The sequence below is a fragment of the Somniosus microcephalus genome, chromosome 19 (genome assembly GCF_052327205.1).
Source record: "Somniosus microcephalus isolate GS21.2 chromosome 19, FLI_Smic_1.0, whole genome shotgun sequence".
Taxonomy (NCBI): Eukaryota; Metazoa; Chordata; class Chondrichthyes; order Squaliformes; family Somniosidae; genus Somniosus; species Somniosus microcephalus.
In genome coordinates, this window is record NC_141005.1 from 75,354,944 (window position 1) to 75,365,017 (window position 10,074).

General features: G+C 51.9%; 1 protein-coding gene across 1 annotated transcript in view; it reads left to right on the forward strand.

Moving 5' to 3' along the window:
• Positions 1–9,486: 9,486 nt before the first annotated feature.
• klhl22 (kelch-like family member 22) overlaps positions 9,487–10,074 on the forward strand; it is a 171,958-nt gene continuing 171,370 nt past the window's right edge. Inside the window, exon 1 of the mRNA XM_085962058.1 lies at positions 9,487–9,626. The gene's annotated coding sequence lies outside the window, so the exon portion shown is untranslated. The remainder of the gene's footprint in view (positions 9,627–10,074) is intronic.

Sequence of the window (10,074 nt, forward strand, 5' to 3'; positions counted from 1 at the left end):
AATCTATGGAATTTGCTACCTCAGAGAGCTGTGGAAGCTGCAACATTAAATAAATTTAAAACGAAGATAGACAGTTTCCTAGCTGATAAGGGAATTAAGGGTTATGGGGAGCGGTCAGGGAAGTGGACGTGAGTCTAGGTTCGGATCAGCCATGATCCTATTGAATGGCGGAGCAGGCCCGAGGGGCCGTATGGCCTACTCCTGCTCCTACTTCTTATGTTCTTATGAAAAGGCTGGGTATGCTTAGAGTGGACAAGTCGCCTGGTCCAGATGGCTTGCATCCCAGGTTGCTAAGGGAATTTGGGGAGGAGATAGCGGAAGGGCTTGCCATAATCTTCCAATCTTCCCTAGATGCAGGGGAGGTGCCTGAGGATTGGAAAATGGCAAATGTGACACCATTGTTCAAGAAAGGGTGCAAGGACAATCCTAGTAACTACAGGCTGGTCAGTTTAACATCAGTGGTGGGTAAAGTTTTAGAAACAATAATCAAGGAAAAAATTAACGGGCACTTGGAAAGGTTTAAGCTAATTAAGGAGAGCCAACACGGATTTGTAAAAGGCAGATCGTGTTTGACTAATCTAATTGAATTTTTTGATGAAGTAACAGGGAGGATTGATGAAGGGAATGCAATGGATGTTGTCTACATGGACGTTAAGAAGGCGTTTGACAAAGTACTACATAGAAGGCTGGTTAACAAAATTGAGGCTCATGGAATAGGTGGGTCAGTGGCAGCTTGGATAAGAAATTGGCTTAAGGACAGAAAACAGAGTGTTGTGGTAAATGGCTGTTTTTCAGACTGGAGGATGGTGGACAGTGATGTTCCTCAAGGGTCTGTGCTGGGTCCACTGCTTTTTTTGATACATGTAAATGACTTGGATATTGGAATACAGAGTAGAATTTCTAAATTTGCCAATGACACCAAACTTGGGGGTGTGGCAAACAGTGAGGATGATACCAATCGCCTGCAACAGAACATAGAAAGGCTAGCAGAATGGGCAGACAAGTGGCAGATGGAATTTAATACAGAGAAGTGTGAGATGATGCGTTTTGGCAGAAGGAACAGGGAGAGGCAATATACACTTAATGGCACAGTTTTAAAAAATGTGCAGGGACAGAGGGACTTGGGAGTTAATGTACATAGGTCCCTGAAGGTGGCAGGACATATTGAGAGAGTGGTTAGCAAAGCATATGGGATCTTGGGCTTCATAAATAGAGGTACAGGAAACTCTTTTTTATCCGGCACCGACGGGGTGCCGGTTGATCAAAAAGTCTGGATTACAGAGAGGTATACTTACTAAGGTACGAGAGCCCCGTACATGGCCACAGATCCAGGTGTCCCTGTTGCATGACAACAGGTGCAGGAACCCCGGTTACACGGCCACAGATCCAGGTGTCCCTGTTGCATAGCAACAGGTGCAGGAACCCCGGTTACACGGCCACAGATCCAGGAACCCCGGTTACACGGCCACTAATATGAAGTAAAACTTACCTGAACCTACTCCTGAATTTTGCCGGTTAAGAGAGATTTCCGGTTATTTAGGTGCCGGCAAAAAGAAAGTTTCCTGTATTGAGTACAAAAGTAGAGAAGTTATGCTGAATCTTTATAAAGTGCTGGTTAGGCCACAACTGGATTATTGCATCCAGTTCTGGTCACCACACTTTAGGAAGGATGTGAAGGCACTTGAGAGGGTGCAGAGGAGATTTACCAGAATGGTTCCGGGGATGGGGGATCTTAGTTACAAGGACAGGTTGGAAAAGCTGGATTTGTTTTCATTAGAGCAAAGGAGGTTGAAGGGTGATTTGATAGAGGTGTACAAGATTATGACGGGTTTGGATAGGCTAGACGGGGAAAGGCTGTTCCCACTAGTTGATGGTACAAGGACTAGGGGACACAGATTTAAGGTTTTGGGCAAGAGATACAGGGGGGATGTGAGGAAAAACTTTTTTACGCAGCGAGTGGTGAGGACCTGGAACTCGCTGCCGACGGAAGTGGTGGAGGCGGAGACACTCAATGTTTTCCAGGGGAGACTGGATAGGCACTCGAGGGAAATAAACTTGCAGAGCTACGGCGATAGAGCAGGGGAATGGGACTGACTGGATTGCTCTACAGAGAGCCGGCATGGACTCGATGGGCCGAATGGCCTCCTTCTGTGTCGTTATGACTCTAAGATATGGAGAGTAAACCCATATTCTACTGATTACTGTTTTTGTACCATATACGGATGGATTGTTTTGTTACAGTGCTTGTGAATCAGTCTAGTCTTTCCAGAGTGGGCAGTCCAAGGTGGTATGTCATTTCAGAGGATGAAGAGCTGGAAAACTTCCACCCCCTTTCTTTCCCCTTGTTATAGAGAAGCAATTTGTCTCTGGTCTAGATGAAAGTGGTCTCAGTTTCTGTGAATGCACATGGATAAAACTAAAAGAAAGGACTTGCACCTTTATAAGCACCTTCCAGGACCTCCCAAAGCACTTCACAGCCAATGAAGTACTTTTGAAATGTAGTCAACTAGTCACTGTTGTAATGTAGGAAGACACTAAAAGCAAGGCACTGGCTCACGTTCCTCATTCTCACAGCAGCAGCAGTTGCTGGTTGCAGCTCACATGCAGTGGGTATTAAATGAATACAGGGTGGGTGGCTACCACTTGAAGCTCTATCACTATATACGGACAATAGAGGATCCAGCTCCTGAGCACCATACCTGTGATTTTCTTTTCAGTGGGTGCGAGTCAGTCCATCACAGACATGACCACTGGTAAATTTACTGCTGCATAAAGTCCTAGTTTTTGTCCACCTTGGACATCGTTTCTCCATTGCTGGACTATTTTCTTCACACGCAGTGGGCATAACACTGAAGAATACAGGGTAATAAATCTGTCTTTTTCTATATGTATACAATATAAAAATAATTAAAAAGTCTTGTGCCTAGCATGTGCTAAAAGGGCAAAGTCCGTGAAAGGACTTTGAGGCGCTATGAGGAAAGATTGAATAGGCTGGGGTTGTTTTCTTTGGAACAGAGGAGGCTGAAGGGGGACCTAATTGAGGTGTATAAAGTTATATGGGGTCTAGATAGAGTGGATAGGAAGGACCTTGGCAGACGCAGTGGCATAGTGGTTAGCACTGTTGCCTCACAGCACCAGGGACCCGGGTTCGAATCCGGCCTCGGGCGACTGTCTGTGTGGAGTTTGCACATTCTCGCCGTGTTTGCGTGGGTTTCCTCCGGGTGCTCCGGTTTCCTCCCACAGTCCAAAGATGTGCGGATTAGGTTGATTGGCTATGATAAATTGACCCTTAGTGTTAGGGGGATTAAATATGTGGGGTTACGTGGATAGGGTGGGATATGTGTTGGTGTAGGGGTTATGGGGATCGGGTGGGATATGTGTCGGTGCAGGCTCGATGGGCCGAAATGGCCTCTATCTGCACTGTGGGGTTTCTGTGATTTCTGTGACCTATGTCCCTTAGCAGAAGGGTCAATAACCAGGGGGCATAGATTTAAAGTACTCAATATCGAGTTCAACAATTTCAGATCATAACCTCAGCCCTATTACTTTTTTACTTATAATTTTTTCCACCCCTTTGTTTTGGGTCCTCCTTTCCCCCCCCACCCCCCTTTCCTTTTGTTTCTCTCTCCGACCTGGCAGCTGTCTCTTACCTGCCAGTACACTTCACACCTAATCTCAGCTGCCTTTTGTCTCCACCGGCCTATTACCATCTCGTCTGGCTTCGAATACCTTTTATTGTCTCTTTTGTTCGATTGCAGCCTTGCCTTCGATCTATTTTCTTTTCTTTCCAGTTTTGAAGAAGGGTTTCGACCCGAAACGTCAACTCAAATTTCTCTCCACGGATGTTGCCTGACCTGCTGAGTTTTTCCAGCATTTTCTGTTGTTATTTCGGATTTCCAGCATCCGCAGTATTTTGCTATCGTCGTAGATTTAAAGTAATTGGTTGGAGGTTTAGAGGGGATTTGAGAGAAATGTTTTCACCCAGAGGGTGGTGGGGGTCTGGAACTCACTGCCTGAAAGGGTGGTAGAGGCAGAAACCCTCATCACATTTAAAAAGTACTTGGATATGCACTTGAAGTGCCGTAACCTACAAGACTACGGACCAAGTGCTGGAAAGTGGGATTAGGGTGGATAGCTCATTGTCGGCCGGCACGGACAAGATGGGCCGAATGGTCTCCTGTGCTGTAAAGTTCTATGAAAGGTACCTATCATATTTAAGTGTTCATTAGCTCAAATATATTTGTAAAAAAAAAACGCATCATTTAACTGAACGGTTCAAATGTGATTAAAGGGGTAGGAAAGCTCCAAGTGAGAAAGCAACAAATTAAACCGGTAGAAATGTACCAAGGAGAACCAGCAAGCAACTGAGAGCTATCACTGCACAAGTAGAAAAGAGAATGGCCCTTTTATTGAAAGTTATTTCAGCCCCGATACATTGTATTTAGGACCACAATGCAATTTTGGTTTCCCACTGGGTGGAGTGTGTGCTCGGCCCAGTGGAACTGAGTGTTGAGCAACCGAACCAGCGGTCCTGGACCAGCTTTCCCAATCATTTCTGTGGACTCAGGAGCATGAATGCCCCTTCCCCTCTGGGATTGCCTCATCCACTTAGCACTAGGCCCTTCAGGAGTGAAATCAGGAAACTCTTTTTCACACAAAGGGTAGTGGAAATCTGGAGCTCTCTTCCCCCAAAAGGCTATGGGTGCTGGGGGACAATTGGCGCTTTGAAGACTGAGATCGATAGATTTTTGTTGGGTGAGGGTATCTAATAATATGGAGCGGAGGCGGGTAAATGGAGTTGAGGTACAGATGCAATAATCAAAAGCTTTTCTGTCCAACTTTTCAAACAGAATGACGTAAATTTAGTGCTAGATAAAACATAGTGTGGGCTTAGTGATTGCCTTATAGAATCACACAGCACAGAAGGAGGCCATTCATAGAAACAGGAGAAGGCCATTCAGCCCCTTGAGCCTATTCTGCCATCCAATTAGATCATGGCTGATCTGTATCTTAACTCCATCTACCTATCTTGGTTCTGTAATCCTTAACACCTTTGCCTAATGAAAATCAATCTCAGTTTTGACATTTTCAACTGACCCCCCAGCTTCAACAGCTTTTAGGGGGAGAGAGTTCCAGATTTCCACTCCCCTTTGTGTGAAGAAGTGCTTCCTGACATCACCCCTGAATAGCCTGGCTCCAATTTTAAGTTTATTTTTGGACGGTGGACTCTTCCCCGCCGACTGAACCTTTTCTTCCTTTAGAGGGTTAAAGAGCCCTTCTTTACACCCTGGCTGCTGACAAACCAATCTTCCCAGTCATTTTCCATCCTCCCCCTCTTCTCTCTCTGGTGCAAAAGCAGATTTCTAATGTTTGCACAGTCTCTCTCTCAAGGTTTAGCGGGGCAGCTGTCTTCTTCAATCTCGACCTTATCTCCGCAAAAGTACATCGTCTCATTTAGCGTTCTAAGCAGTTAGGTTAACAATTCTGTGTCTGATCCTTTGTTGTTAATACTGCCAACCAAATCCTGGTTTTTTGAGAAATCTAGGGTTTCTTTTTAGTTTAATTAAAACTGGTATCTAAAGGTCCATAATCCTTCAACTGCACCCCCTTCCAAGGTATCTTTCCTGAGGTGTGGTGCCCAGAACTGAACGCAGTACTCTAAATGGAGTCTTATCAAAGCTTTATATAACTAACGTAATTTCCACCCCTTTGTATTCCAGCCCTCTCCAGATAAAGGCCAACATTCCATTAGCCTTTTAAATTATTTTTTGTGCCTGTCCACTAGCTTTTAGTGATTTCTATACACGGACCCCTAATCCCCCTGCTCCTTCACCGTTCCTAGCGTCTCATCATGTCTGTGCCGGATCCTTGAGCTATCCAATTAGTCCCACTCCCCTGCTCTTTCCCCATAGACCTGCAAACTTTTCCTTTTCAAGTATGTATCCGATTCCCTTTTGGAAAGTATTTATTATTGAATCTGCTTCCTTTCAGGGTGTAGCATGTGTGGCTGATTCAAAGGGAGCTTGGTCATCCCTTCACACAACGATTTTCTTTCCCAGTATGAATGTATTCAGTGCAAAACACTCCAACATTGTGCGGAGGATAAGACCTCTAGAAGAAGCTCTCTTTGTAGAACTTGCAACATGGTATATATATGTGGGGTGAGATTTATAAACACAAGCTACAAGGACAGGTCAGAGGCTGGGTATTCTGCGGCGAGTGTCTCACCTCCTGACTCCCCAAAGTCTTTCCACCATCTACAAGGCACAAGTCAGGAGTGTGATGGAATAATCGCCACTTGCCTGGATGAGTGCAGCTCCAACAACACTCAAGAAGCTCGACACCATCCAGGACAAAGCAGCCCGCTTGATTGGCACCCCATCCACCACCTTAAACATTCGCTCCCTCACACCTCTAAGTTCCCCTCCAAGTTACACACCATCCTGACTTGGAAATATATCACTGTTCCTTCATCATCGCTGGGTCAAAATCCTAGAACTCTCTCCCTAATAGCACTGTGGGAGTACCTTCACCACATGGACTGCAGTGGTTCAAGAAGGCGGCTCACCACCACCTTCTCGAAGGCAATTAGGGATGGGCAATAAATGATTGTGCCTTGCCAGTGATGCCCACATCCCATGAATGAATAAAAAAAAAGCTGATGCTGACCGCAAACTATTTCTAATAAAGGTCCTGAGCCCTATTTTTAGGAATAAAGCATTGCTGTCACACCAAAACAGACCATTCAGCCCAACCAGTACAGCTCTGTGGTTACACTCCATGGAGCAAAATAGTCCGAATCCCACTTACTCGCCTGTTCCCTTCAACAACTTTTCCTCATCCACCTATCCAGTATAAGCTTGAATTTGGCAGTGGTTGAGGCAGAAACTAATACTGCAAGTGAATTCCACATCAGAGTTCTCAGTGTAGCATCCAGGTGGCATTGAAGCAAAGGAGCTATTGCTGCCTTGTGGCTCGCGCTTGCATCTCGCATGGAACTCTGCAAACCAGCGAGGGAGGAGAGAAACAAGGTGTAGAGGAGAATACAGTGGCAGGGAGAGAGAAAACAGGGTGAGAAAATGGGAGGAGTGAGAAGAGGGTGAGAAAGGGGGGGAGTGAGAAGGCGTGGTGAGAAAGCGGGAGTGAGATGACGGTGAGGGAGCAGGCGGGGAGAGTGTGGAAGGGAGCGGGCGGGAGCAGGAGGAGAGTGCGGAGAGGTGCGGGCGGGGAGAGTGTGAGGAGGGGAGAGGGCGGGGAGAGTGTGAGGAGGGGAGAGGGCGGGGAGAGTGTGAGGAGGGGAGAGGGCGGGGTGAGAGTGTGCGGAGGGGGAGGCGGGCGGGGAGAGTGCGGAGAGGAGCGGGCGGGGAGAGTGCGGAGAGGAGCGGGCGGGGAGAGTGCGGAGAGGAGCGGGCGGGAGAGAGTGCGGAGAGGAGCGGGCGGGGAGAGTGCGGAGAGGAGCGGGCGGGGAGAGTGCGGAGAGGAGCGGGCGGGGAGAGTGCGGAGAGGAGCGGGCGGGGAGAGTGCGGAGAGGAGCGGGCGGGGAGAGTGCGGAGAGGAGCGGGCGGGGAGAGTGCGGAGAGGAGCGGGTGGGGAGAGTGCGGAGGGGAGCGGGCGGGGAGAGTGCGGAGAGGAGCGGGCGGGAGAGAGTGCGGCGGGGAGAGTGCGGAGGGGAGAGTGCGGAGGGGAGAGTGCGGAGGGGAGAGGGCGGGGAGAGTGCGGAGAGGAGCGGGCGGGGAGAGTGGAGAGGAGCGGGTGGGAAGTGTGAGAGAGGCGGGAGAGTGCTGGAGGGGAGCGGCGGGGAGAGTGCGGAGGGGAGCGGGCGGGGAGAGTGCGGAGGGGAGCGGGCGGGGAGAGTGCGGAGGGGAGCGGGCGGGGAGAGTGCGGAGGGGAGCGGGCGGGAATGCGGAGGGGGAGGCGGCGGGGGAGAGTGCGGGGGGGAGCGGCGGGGGAGAGTGCGGAGGGGAGCGGGCGGGGAGAGTGCGGAGGGGAGCGGGCGGGGAGAGTGAGGAGGGGGAGAGTGTAGAGAGGAGCAGGCGGGGAGAGTGAGGAGGGGAGAGTGAGGAGGGAGCGGGCGGGGAGAGTGAGGAGGTGAGAGGGAGGGGGAGAGTGAGGGAGAGTGAGGAGGGAGCGGGCGGGGAGAGTGCGGAGGGGAGCGGGCGGGGGAGAGTGCGGAGGGGAGCGGGCGGGGAGAGTGCGGAGGGGAGCGGGCGGGGAGAGTGAGGAGGGGAGAGGGCGGGGAGAGTGTAGAGAGGAGCAGGCGGGGAGAGTGAGGAGGGGGAGAGTGAGGAGGGGAGCGGGCGGGGAGAGTGAGGAGGGGAGAGGGAGGGGAGAGTGAGGAGGGGAGAGGGAGGGGAGAGTGAGGAGGGAGCGGGCGGGGAGAGTGCGGAGGGGAGAGTGCGGAGGGGAGAGTGCGGAGGGGAGAGTGCGGAGGGGAGCGGGCGGGGAGAGTGAGGAGGGGAGAGTGAGGAGGGAGCGGCGGGGAGAGTGAGGAGGGGAGAGTGCGGAGGGGAGCGGGCGGGGAGAGTGCGGAGGAGGAGCGGGCGGGGAGAGCGTGGAGGGGAGAGGGCGGGGAGAGCGCGGAGGGGAGAGGGCGGGGAGAGCGTGGGAGGGCGGGGAGAGGGGAGAGGGCGGGGAGAGCCGGCGGGGTGAGGTGACAGGCTGAGGGTGGATGGGGATGAGGTGAGGGGGAGAGGGCAGGCGGGGTGGCTGGGGTGGGGAGAGGATTTTGGCGAGGGTGGGGTGAGGGGGCGAGGGTTTTGGCAGGGAGGTGGGGAGAGGGTTTTGGCGGGGGATGGCAAGAAGATTTTGGGGGGAGGGGGGATGAGGGTTTTGTGCGGGGGTGGGGCGGGGGTGAGGGTTTTGGCGGGGGGTGGGGAGCGGGTTTGGGGGGGGGAGGGGGTGAGGGTTTGGGGGGGGAGGGGTGAGTGTTTGGGGGGGAGGGTTTTGGGGGGAGGGGGATGCGGGTTTGGGGGAGGAGGTGAGAGTTTGGGGAGGGGATGAGGGTTTTGATGGGGGGTTGGGGGGAGGGGGGGGAGGGTTTTGGCGGGGGGTGGGGTGAGGGTTTGAGGGGAGGGGGGCGGATGAGGGTTTTGATGGGGTCGGGGGGGAGGATGAGGGTTTTGATGGGGTGGGGATGAGGGTTTTGATGGGGGGTTGGGGGAGGGTTTTGGGGGGAGCGTGTGGGGGGGAGGGCTTGGGGGAGGGGGGATGTGGGTTTGGGGGGAGGGTTTTGGCAGGGGGAGTGGGGATGAGGGGTTTTGATGGGGGGGATGAGGGTTTTGATGGGGGTTGGGGAGGGGGGGATGAGGGTTTTGATGGGGGGGTTGGGGAGGGGGGGGGGGATGAGGGTTTTGATGGGGGGTTGGGGAGAGGGTTTGGGGGGGGAGGGGGGGGAGGGGGGGAGCGGACCCCGCGCTCACTCTCTGTCCGCGCGCCGCTGCCCAGCGCCGGCAAAAACATACGTCACCCGCCGCCATTTTGTGAGCAGAGGCTGGGAGGAATGGAAAGTCAAAATGGCGGTGGGTGCCGTCCAGGCCGCCGCGCACAGGCCAGCCCGAGGTGGCTCGGGCCTTCGGGCAGCTGCACGTTATTAAACCACGCGAAGAATTATCTTTAATAAACTAAAGGTAGGTGCTGTTGAAAAATTCTCATTAATAGCTTTGAGGCAAGCCTGTCTCAATTTTTTAAGACTATAGTTTAATTTTTTAATTATTTATTTCTGTCAGCCCCCCCGTTTGATTATTTCAATGCATTTCCAGTTTGTATCATTGTTGAACATGTTTGCAGATTTGAAACAAAAAGATTTGCCAAGTTGCCACTGATCTTTAAGGGCACATTGAGGTAACTCTCAGAGACCCACTTAAATATTCAAATCCACCTGCTCTCCTAACCCCACCCATTCCCGTAAACACGCCCCTTTCTTAAACCCCACCCCTTCTATTAATCCCGCCCATTACCAGGGCCCCTCCCATTCCCCTACCCCCCTCATGGCCCCGCCCCTTTCTTAAACCCCTCCCATTCCCCCTACCCCCTCTCGTGGCCCCGCCCCGTTCTTAAACCCCTCCCATTCCCCTA